We start from the raw sequence: 11,735 nt of genomic DNA, 5'->3' as shown, positions 1-11,735 counted from the left end.
TAAAGATACACAATTGGAATAGTAAACATACGCAAACGATGTAAAGATACTCAGTTTGAAAGAAACACACTCCCACACTTGCAAAACTCTCAAATTCATGAGAAACTCGCATCAGAAAGCCTTACAGAAAGATACTCAAACGAGAAATGAAAAGATACTCAATTAGAATAGTAAAGATACGCAAACGATGTAAAGATACACAATTGGAATAGTAAAGATACGCAAACGATGTAAAGATCCTCAGTTTGAAAGAAACACACTCCCACACTTGCAAAACTCTCAAATACAATAGAAACTCGCATCAGAAGCCTTACAGAAAGATACTCAGACGAGAAATGAAAAGATACACAATTGGAATAGTAAAGATACGCAAACGATGTAAAGATACACAATTGGAATAGTAAAGATACGGAAACGATGTAAAGATTCACAATTGGAATAGTAAAGATACGCAAACGATGTAAAGATACTCAGTTTGAAAGAAACACACTCCCACACTTGCAAAACTCTCAAATACAATAGAAACTCGCATCAGAAGCCCTACAGAAAGATAATCAAACGAGAAATAAAAAGATACACAATTGGAATAGTAAAGATACGCAAACGATGTAAAGATACACAATTGGAATAGTAAAGATACGCAAACGATATAAAGATACTCAGTTTGAAGGAAACACACTCCCACACTTGCAAAACTCTCTAATACAATAGAAACTCGCATCAGAAAGCCTTACAGAAAGATACTCAAACGAGAAATGAAAAGATACACAATTGGAATAGTAAAGATACGCAAACGATGTAAAGATACTCAGTTTGAAAGAAACACACTCCCACACTTGCAAAACTCTCAAATACAATAGAAACTCGCATCAGAAAGCCTTACAGAAAGATACTCAAACAAGAAATGAAAAGATACACAATTGGAATAGTAAAGATACGCAAACGATGTAAAGATACACAATTGGAATAGTAAACATACGCAAACGATGTAAAGATACACAATTGGAATAGTAAACATACGCAAACGATGTAAAGATACTCAGTTTGAAGGAAACACACTCCCACACTTGCAAAACTCTCAAATACAATAGAAACTCGCATCAGAAAGCCTTACAGAAAGATACTCAAACGAGAAATGAAAAGATACACAATTGGAATAGTAAAGATACGCAAACGATGTAAAGATACTCAGTTTGAAAGAAACACACTCCCACACTTGCAAAACTCTCAAATACAATAGAAACTCGCATTAGAAAGCCTTACAGAAAGATACTCAAACAAGAAATGAAAAGATACACAATTGGAATAGTAAAGACACGCAAACGATGTAAAGATACACAATTGGAATAGTAAACATACGTAAACGATGTAAAGATACTCAGTTTGAAAGAAACACACTCCCACACTTGCAAAACTCTCAAATTCATGAGAAACTCGCATCAGAAAGCCTTACAGAAAGATACTCAAACGAGAAATGAAAAGATACTCAATTAGAATAGTAAAGATACGCAAACGATGTAAAGATACACAATTGGAATAGTAAAGATACGCAAACGATGTAAAGATCCTCAGTTTGAAAGAAACACACTCCCACACTTGCAAAACTCTCAAATACAATAGAAACTCGCATCAGAAGCCTTACAGAAAGATACTCAGACGAGAAATGAAAAGATACACAATTGGAATAGTAAAGATACGCAAACGATGTAAAGATACACAATTGGAATAGTTAACATACGCAAACGATGTAAAGATACTCAGATTGAAAGAAACACACTCCCACACTTGCAAAACTCTCAAATACAATAGAAACTCGCATCAGAAGCCTTACAGAACGATACTCAAACGAGAAATGAAAAGATACACAATTGGAATAGTAAAGATACGCAAACGATGTAAAGATACTCAGTTTGAAAGAAACACACTCCCACACTTGCAAAACTCTCAAATACAATAGAAACTCGCATCAGAAAGCCTTACAGAAAGATACTCAAACAAGAAATGAAAAGATACACAATTGGAATAGTAAAGATACGCAAACGATGTAAAGATACTCAGTTTGAAAGAAACACACTCCCACACTTGCAAAACTCTCAAATTCAATAGAAACTCGCATCAGAAAGCCTTACAGAAAGATACTCAAACGAGAAATGAAAAGATACACAATTGGAATAGTAAAGATACGCAAACGATGTAAAGATACACAATTGGAACAGTAAAGATACGCAAACGATGTAAAGATACTCAGTTTGAAAGAAACACACTCCCACACTTGCAAAACTCTCAAATACAATAGAAACTCGCATCAGAAGCCTTACAGAAAGATACTCAAACGAGAAATGAAAAGATACACAATTGGAATAGTAAAGATACGCAAACGATGTAAAGATACTCAGATTGAAAGAAACACACTCCCACACTTGCAAAACTCTCAAATACAATAGAAACTAGCATCAGAAGCCTTACAGAAAGATACTCAAACGAGAAATGAAAAGATACACAATTGGAATAGTAAAGATACGCAAACGATGTAAAGATACTCAGTTTGAAAGAAACACACTCCCACACTTGCAAAACTCTCAAATACAATAGAAACTCGCATCAGAAGCCTTACAGAAAGATACTCAATTGGAATAGTAAAGATACGCAAACGATGTAAAGATACACAATTGGAATAGTAAACATACGCAAACGATGTAAAGATACTCAGATTGAAAGAAACACACTCCCACACTTGCAAAACTCTCAAATACAATAGAAACTCGCATCAGAAGCCTTACAGAAAGATACTCAAACGAGAAATGAAAAGATACACAATTGGAATAGTAAAGATACGCAAACGATGTAAAGATACTCAGTTTGAAAGAAACACACTCCCACACTTGCAAAACTCTCAAATACAATAGAAACTCGCATCAGAAAGCCTTACAGAAAGATACTCAAACAAGAAATGAAAAGATACACAATTGGAATAGTAAAGATACACAAACGATGTAAAGATACACGATTGGAATAGTAAAGATACGCAAACGATGTAAAGATACACAATTGGAATAGTAAAGATACGCAAACGATGTAAAGATACTCAGTTTGAAAGAAACACACTCCCACACTTGCAAAACTCTCAAATTCAATAGAAACTCGCATCAGAAAGCCTTACAGAAAGATACTCAAACGAGAAATGAAAAGATACACAATTGGAATAGTAAAGATACGCAAACGATGTAAAGATACTCAGATTGAAAGAAACACACTCCGACACTTAAAAAACTCTCAAATTCTATAGAAACTCGCATCAGAAAGCCTTACCGAAAGATACTCAAACGATAAATGAAAAGATACTTAATTGGAATAGTAAAGATACGCAAACGATGTAAAAATACACAATTGGAATAGTAAAGATACGCAAACGATGTAAAGATACACAATTGGAATAGTAAAGATACGGAAACGATGTAAAGATACACAATTGGAATAGTAAAGATACGCAAACGATGTAAAGATACTCAGTTTGAAAGAAACACACTCCCACACTTGCAAAACTCTCAAATACAATAGAAACTCGCATCAGAAGCCCTACAGAAAGATACTCAAACGAGAAATGAAAAGATACACAATTGGAATAGTAAAGATACGCAAACGATGTAAAGATACACAATTGGAATAGTAAAGATACGCAAACGATGTAAACATACTCAGTTTGAAAGAAACACACTCCCACACTTGCAAAACTCTCAAATACAATAGAAACTCGCATCAGAAAGCCTTACAGAAAGATACTCAAACGAGAAATGAAAAGATACACAATTGGAATAGTAAAGATACGCAAACGATGTAAAGATACACAATTGGAATAGTAAACATACGCAAACGATGTAAAGATACTCAGTTTGAAGGAAACACACTCCCACACTTGCAAAACTCTCAAATACAATAGAAACTCGCATCAGAAAGCCTTACAGAAAGATACTCAAACGAGAAATGAAAAGATACACAATTGGAATAGTAAAGATACGCAAACGATGTAAAGATACTCAGTTTGAAAGAAACACACTCCCACACTTGCAAAACTCTCAAATACAATAGAAACTCGCATCAGAAAGCCTTACAGAAAGATACTCAAACAAGAAATGAAAAGATACACAATTGGAATAGTAAAGATACGCAAACGATGTAAAGATACACAATTGGAATAGTAAACATACGCAAACGATGTAAAGATACACAATTGGAATAGTAAACATACGCAAACGATGTAAAGATACTCATTTTGAAAGAAACACACTCCCACACTTGCAAAACTCTCAAATACAATAGAAACTCGCATCAGAAAGCCTTACAGAAAGATACTCAAACAAGAAATAAAAAGATACACAATTGGAATAGTAAAGATACGCAAACGATGTAAAGATACACAATTGGAATAGTAAACATACGCAAACGATGTAAAGATACACAATTGGAATAGTAAACATACGCAAACGATGTAAAGATACACTATGAAAAGATACTCAATTGGAATAGTAAAGATACGCAAACGATGTAAAAATACACAATTGGAATAGAAAAGATACGCAAACGATGTAAAGATACACAATTGGAATAGTAAAGATACGGAAACGATGTAAAGATACACAATTGGAATAGTAAAGATACGCAAAAGATGTAAAGATACTCAGTTTGAAAGAAACACACTCCCACACTTGCAAAACTCTCAAATACAATAGAAACTCGCATCAGAAGCCCTACAGAAAGATACTCAAACGAGAAATGAAAAGATACACAATTGGAATAGTAAAGATACGCAAACGATGTAAAGATACACAATTGGAATAGTAAAGATACGCAAACGATGTAAAGATACTCAGTTTGAAAGAAACACACTCCCACACTTGCAAAACTCTCAAATACAATAGAAACTCGCATCAGAAAGCCTTACAGAAAGATACTCAAACGAGAAATGAAAAGATACACAATTGGAATAGTAAAGATACGCAAACGATGTAAAGATACACAATTGGAATAGTAAAGATACGCAAACGATGTAAAGATACTCAGTTTTAAAGAAACACACTCCCACACTTGCAAAACTCTCAAATACAATAGAAACTCGCATCAGAAAGCCTTACAGAAAGATACTGAAACAAGAAATGAAAAGATACACAATTGGAATAGTAAAGATACGCAAACGATGTAAAGATACACAATTGGAATAGTAAAGATACGCAAACGATGTAAAGATACTCAGTTTGAAAGAAACACACTCCCACACTTGCAAAACTCTCAAATTCATGAGAAACTCGCATCAGAAAGCCTTACAGAAAGATACTCAAACGAGAAATGAAAAGATACTCAATTAGAATAGTAAAGATACGCAAACGATGTAAAGATACACAATTGGAATAGTAAAGATACGCAAACGATGTAAAGATCCTCAGTTTGAAAGAAACACACTCCCACACTTGCAAAACTCTCAAATACAATAGAAACTCGCATCAGAAGCCTTACAGAAAGATACTCAGACGAGAAATGAAAAGATACACAATTGGAATAGTAAAGATACGCAAACGATGTAAAGATACACAATTGGAATAGGTAACATACGCAAACGATGTAAAGATACTCAGATTGAAAGAAACACACTCCCACACTTGCAAAACTCTCAAATACAATAGAAACTCGCATCAGAAGCGTTACAGAAAGATACTCAAACGAGAAATGAAAAGATACACAATTGGAATAGTAAAGATACGCAAACGATGTAAAGATACTCAGTTTGAAAGAAACACACTCCCACACTTGCAAAACTCTCAAATACAATAGAAACTCGCATCAGAAGCCCTACAGAAAGATACTCAAACGAGAAATGAAAATATACACAATTGGAATAGTAAAGATAAGCAAACGATGTAAAGATACACAATTGGAATAGTAAAGATACGCAAACGATGTAAACATACTCAGTTTGAAAGAAACACACTCCCACACTTGCAAAACTCTCAAATACAATAGAAACTCGCATCAGAAAGCCTTACAGAAAGATACTCAAACGAGAAATGAAAAGATACACAATTGGAATAGTAAAGATACGCAAACGATGTAAAGATACACAATTGGAATAGTAAACATACGCAAACGATGTAAAGATACTCAGTTTGAAGGAAACACACTCCCACACTTGCAAAACTCTCAAATACAATAGAAACTCGCATCAGAAAGCCTTACAGAAAGATACTCAAACGAGAAATGAAAAGATACACAATTGGAATAGTAAAGATACGCAAACGATGTAAAGATACTTAGTTTGAAAGAAACACACTCCCACACTTGCAAAACTCTCAAATACAATAGAAACTCGCATCAGAAAGCCTTACAGAAAGATACTCAAACAAGAAATGAAAAGATACACAATTGGAATAGTAAAGATACGCAAACGATGTAAAGATACACAATTGGAATAGTAAAGATACGCAAACGATGTAAAGATACACAATTGGAATAGTAAAGATACGGAAACGATGTAAAGATACTCAGTTTGAAAGAAACACACTCCCACACTTGCAAAACTCTCAAATACAATAGAAACTCGCATCAGAAAGCCTTACAGAAAGATACTCAAACAAGAAATAAAAAGATACACAATTGGAATAGTAAAGATACGCAAACGATGTAAAGATACACAATTGGAATAGTAAACATACGCAAACGATGTAAAGATACACTATGAAAAGATACTCAATTGGAATAGTAAAGATACGCAAACGATGTAAAAATACACAATTGGAATAGTAAAGATACGCAAACGATGTAAAGATACACAATTGGAATAGTAAAGATACGGAAACGATGTAAAGATACACAATTGGAATAGTAAAGATACGCAAAAGATGTAAAGATACTCAGTTTGAAAGAAACACACTCCCACACTTGCAAAACTCTCAAATACAATAGAAACTCGCATCAGAAGCCTTACAGAAAGATACTCAAACAAGAAATGAAAAGATACACAATTGGAATAGTAAACATACGCAAACGATGTAAAGATACACAATTGGAATAGTAAACATACGCATACGATGTAAAGATACTCAGTTTGAAAGAAACACACTCCCACACTTGCAAAACTCTCAAATACAATAGAAACTCGCATCAGAAAGCCTTACAGAAAGATACTCAAACAAGAAATAAAAAGATACACAATTGGAATAGTAAAGATACGCAAACGATGTAAAGATACACAATTGGAATAGTAAAGATACGCAAACGATGTAAAGATACACAATTGGAATAGTAAACATACGCAAACGATGTAAAGATACACTATGAAAAGATACTCAATTGGAATAGTAAAGATACGCAAACGATGTAAAAATACACAATTGGAATAGTAAAGATACGCAAACGATGTAAAGATACACAATTGGAATAGTAAAGATACGGAAACGATGTAAAGATACACAATTGGAATAGTAAAGATACGCAAAAGATGTAAAGATACTCAGTTTGAAAGAAACACACTCCCACACTTGCAAAACTCTCAAATACAATAGAAACTCGCATCAGAAGCCCTACAGAAAGATACTCAAACGAGAAATGAAAAGATACACAATTGGAATAGTAAAGATACGCAAACGATGTAAAGATACACAATTGGAATAGTAAAGATACGCAAACGATGTAAAGATACTCAGTTTGAAAGAAACACACTCCCACACTTGCAAAACTCTCAAATACAATAGAAACTCGCATCAGAAAGCCTTACAGAAAGATACTCGAACGAGAAATGAAAAGATACACAATTGGAATAGTAAAGATACGCAAACGATGTAAAGATACACAATTGGAATAGTAAAGATACGCAAACGATGTAAAGATACTCAGTTTTAAAGAAACACACTCCCACACTTGCAAAACTCTCAAATACAATAGAAACTCGCATCAGAAAGCCTTACAGAAAGATACTCAAACAAGAAATGAAAAGATACACAATTGGAATAGTAAAGATACGCAAACGATGTAAAGATACACAATTGGAATAGTAAAGATACGCAAACGATGTAAAGATACACAATTGGAATAGTAAACATACGCAAACGATGTAAAGATACTCAGTTTGAAAGAAACACACTCCCACACTTGCAAAACTCTCTAATTCATGAGAAACTCGCATCAGAAAGCCTTACAGAAAGATACTCAAACGAGAAATGAAAAGATACTCAATTAGAATAGTAAAGATACGCAAACGATGTAAAGATACACAATTGGAATAGTAAAGATACGCAAACGATGTAAAGATCCTCAGTTTGAAAGAAACACACTCCCACACTTGCAAAACTCTCAAATACAATAGAAACTCGCATCAGAAGCCTTACAGAAAGATACTCAGACGAGAAATGAAAAGATACACAATTGGAATAGTAAAGATACGCAAACGATGTAAAGATACACAATTGGAATAGTTAACATACGCAAACGATGTAAAGATACTCAGATTGAAAGAAACACACTCCCACACTTGCAAAACTCTCAAATACAATAGAAACTCGCATCAGAAGCCTTACAGAAAGATACTCAAACGAGAAATGAAAAGATACACAATTGGAATAGTAAAGATACGCAAACGATGTAAAGATACTCAGTTTGAAAGAAACACACTCCCACACTTGCAAAACTCTCAAATACAATAGAAACTCGCATCAGAAAGCCTTACAGAAAGATACTCAAACAAGAAATGAAAAGATATACAATTGGAATAGTAAAGATACGCAAACGATGTAAAGATACACGATTGGAATAGTAAAGATACGCAAACGATGTAAAGATACACAATTGGAATAGTAAAGATACGCAAACGATGTAAAGATACTCAGTTTGAAAGAAATACACTCCCACACTTGCAAAACTCTCAAATACAATAGAAACTCGCATCAGAAAGCCTTACAGAAAGATACTCAAACAAGAAATGAAAAGATGCACAATTGGAATAGTAAAGATACGCAAACGATGTAAAGATACACAATTGGAATAGTAAAGATACGCAAACGATGTAAAGATACACAATTGGAATAGTAAACATACGCAAACGATGTAAAGATACTCAGTTTGAAAGAAACACACTCCCACACTTGCAAAACTCTCAAATACAATAGAAACTCGCATCAGAAAGCCTTACAGAAAGATACTCAAACAAGAAATGAAAAGATACACAATTGGAATAGTAAATATACGCAAACGATGTAAAGATACACAATTGGAATAGTAAAGATACGCAAACGATGTAAAGATACACAATTGGAATAGTAAACATACGCAAACGATGTAAAGATACTCAGTTTGAAAGAAACACACTCCCACACTTGCAAAACTCTCAAATTCATGAGAAACTCGCATCAGAAAGCCTTACAGAAAGATACTCAAACGAGAAATGAAAAGATACTCAATTAGAATAGTAAAGATACGCAAACGATGTAAAGATACACAATTGGAATAGTAAAGATACGCAAACGATGTAAAGATACTCAGTTTGAAGGAAACACACTCCCACACTTGCAAAACTCTCAAATACAATAGAAACTCGCATCAGAAAGCCTTACAGAAAGATACTCAAACGAGAAATGAAAAGATACACAATTGGAATAGTAAAGATACGCAAACGATGTAAAGATACTCAGTTTGAAAGAAACACACTCCCACACTTGCAAAACTCTCAAATACAATAGAAACTCGCATCAGAAAGCCTTACAGAAAGATACTCAAACAAGAAATGAAAAGATACACAATTGGAATAGTAAAGATACGCAAACGATGTAAAGATACACAATTGGAATAGTAAACATACGCAAACGATGTAAAGATACACAATTGGAATAGTAAACATACGCAAACGATGTAAAGATACTCAGTTTGAAAGAAACACACTCCCACACTTGCAAAACTCTCAAATACAATAGAAACTCGCATCAGAAAGCCTTACAGAAAGATACTCAAACAAGAAATAAAAAGATACACAATTGGAATAGTAAAGATACGCAAACGATGTAAAGATACACAATTGGAATAGTAAAGATACGCAAACGATTTAAAGATACACAATTGGAATAGTAAACATACGCAAACGATGTAAAGATACACTATGAAAAGATACTCAATTGGAATAGTAAAGATACGCAAACGATGTAAAAATACACCATTGGAATAGTAAAGATACGCAAACGATGTAAAGATACACAATTGGAATAGTAAAGATACGGAAACGATGTAAAGATACACAATTGGAATAGTAAAGATACGCAAAAGATGTAAAGATACTCAGTTTGAAAGAAACACACTCCCACACTTGCAAAACTCTCAAATACAATAGAAACTCGCATCAGAAGCCCTACAGAAAGATACTCAAACGAGAAATGAAAAGATACACAATTGGAATAGTAAAGATACGCAAACGATGTAAAGATACACAATTGGAATAGTAAAGATACGCAAACGATGTAAAGATACTCAGTTTGAAAGAAACACACTCCCACACTTGCAAAACTCTCAAATACAATAGAAACTCGCATCAGAAAGCCTTACAGAAAGATACTCAAACGAGAAATGAAAAGATACACAATTGGAATAGTAAAGATACGCAAACGATGTAAAGATACACAATTGGAATAGTAAAGATACGCAAACGATGTAAAGATACTCAGTTTTAAAGAAACACACTCCCACACTTGCAAAACTCTCAAATACAATAGAAACTCGCATCAGAAAGCCTTACAGAAAGATACTCAAACAAGAAATGAAAAGATACACAATTGGAATAGTAAAGATACGCAAACGATGTAAAGATACACAATTGGAATAGTAAAGATACGCAAACGATGTAAAGATACACAATTGGAATAGTAAACATACGCAAACGATGTAAAGATACTCAGTTTGAAAGAAACACACTCCCACACTTGCAAAACTCTCAAATTCATGAGAAACTCGCATCAGAAAGCCTTACAGAAAGATACTCAAACGAGAAATGAAAAGATACTCAATTAGAATAGTAAAGATACGCAAACGATGTAAAGATACACAATTGGAATAGTAAAGATACGCAAACGATGTAAAGATCCTCAGTTTGAAAGAAACACACTCCCACACTTGCAAAACTCTCAAATACAATAGAAACTCGCATCAGAAGCCTTACAGAAAGATACTCAGACGAGAAATGAAAAGATACACAATTGGAATAGTAAAGATACGCAAACGATGTAAAGATACACAATTGGAATAGTTAACATACGCAAACGATGTAAAGATACTCAGATTGAAAGAAACACACTCCCACACTTGCAAAACTCTCAAATACAATAGAAACTCGCATCAGAAGCCTTACAGAAAGATACTCAAACGAGAAATGAAAAGATACACAATTGGAATAGTAAAGATACGCAAACGATGTAAAGATACTCAGTTTGAAAGAAACACACTCCCACACTTGCAAAACTCTCAAATACAATAGAAACTCGCATCAGAAAGCCTTACAGAAAGATACTCAAACAAGAAATGAAAAGATACACAATTGGAATAGTAAAGATACGCAAACGATGTAAAGATACACGATTGGAATAGTAAAGATACGCAAACGATGTAAAGATACACAATTGGAATAGTAAAGATACGCAAACGATGTAAAGATACTCAGTTTGAAAGAAATACACTCCCACACTTGCAAAACTCTCAAATACAATAGAAACTCG

The sequence above is a fragment of the Argentina anserina genome, unplaced genomic scaffold (genome assembly GCF_933775445.1).
Source record: "Argentina anserina unplaced genomic scaffold, drPotAnse1.1, whole genome shotgun sequence".
In the NCBI taxonomy this organism is placed as follows: domain Eukaryota; kingdom Viridiplantae; phylum Streptophyta; class Magnoliopsida; order Rosales; family Rosaceae; genus Argentina; species Argentina anserina.
Note: the sequence above shows the minus strand (reverse complement) of the source record.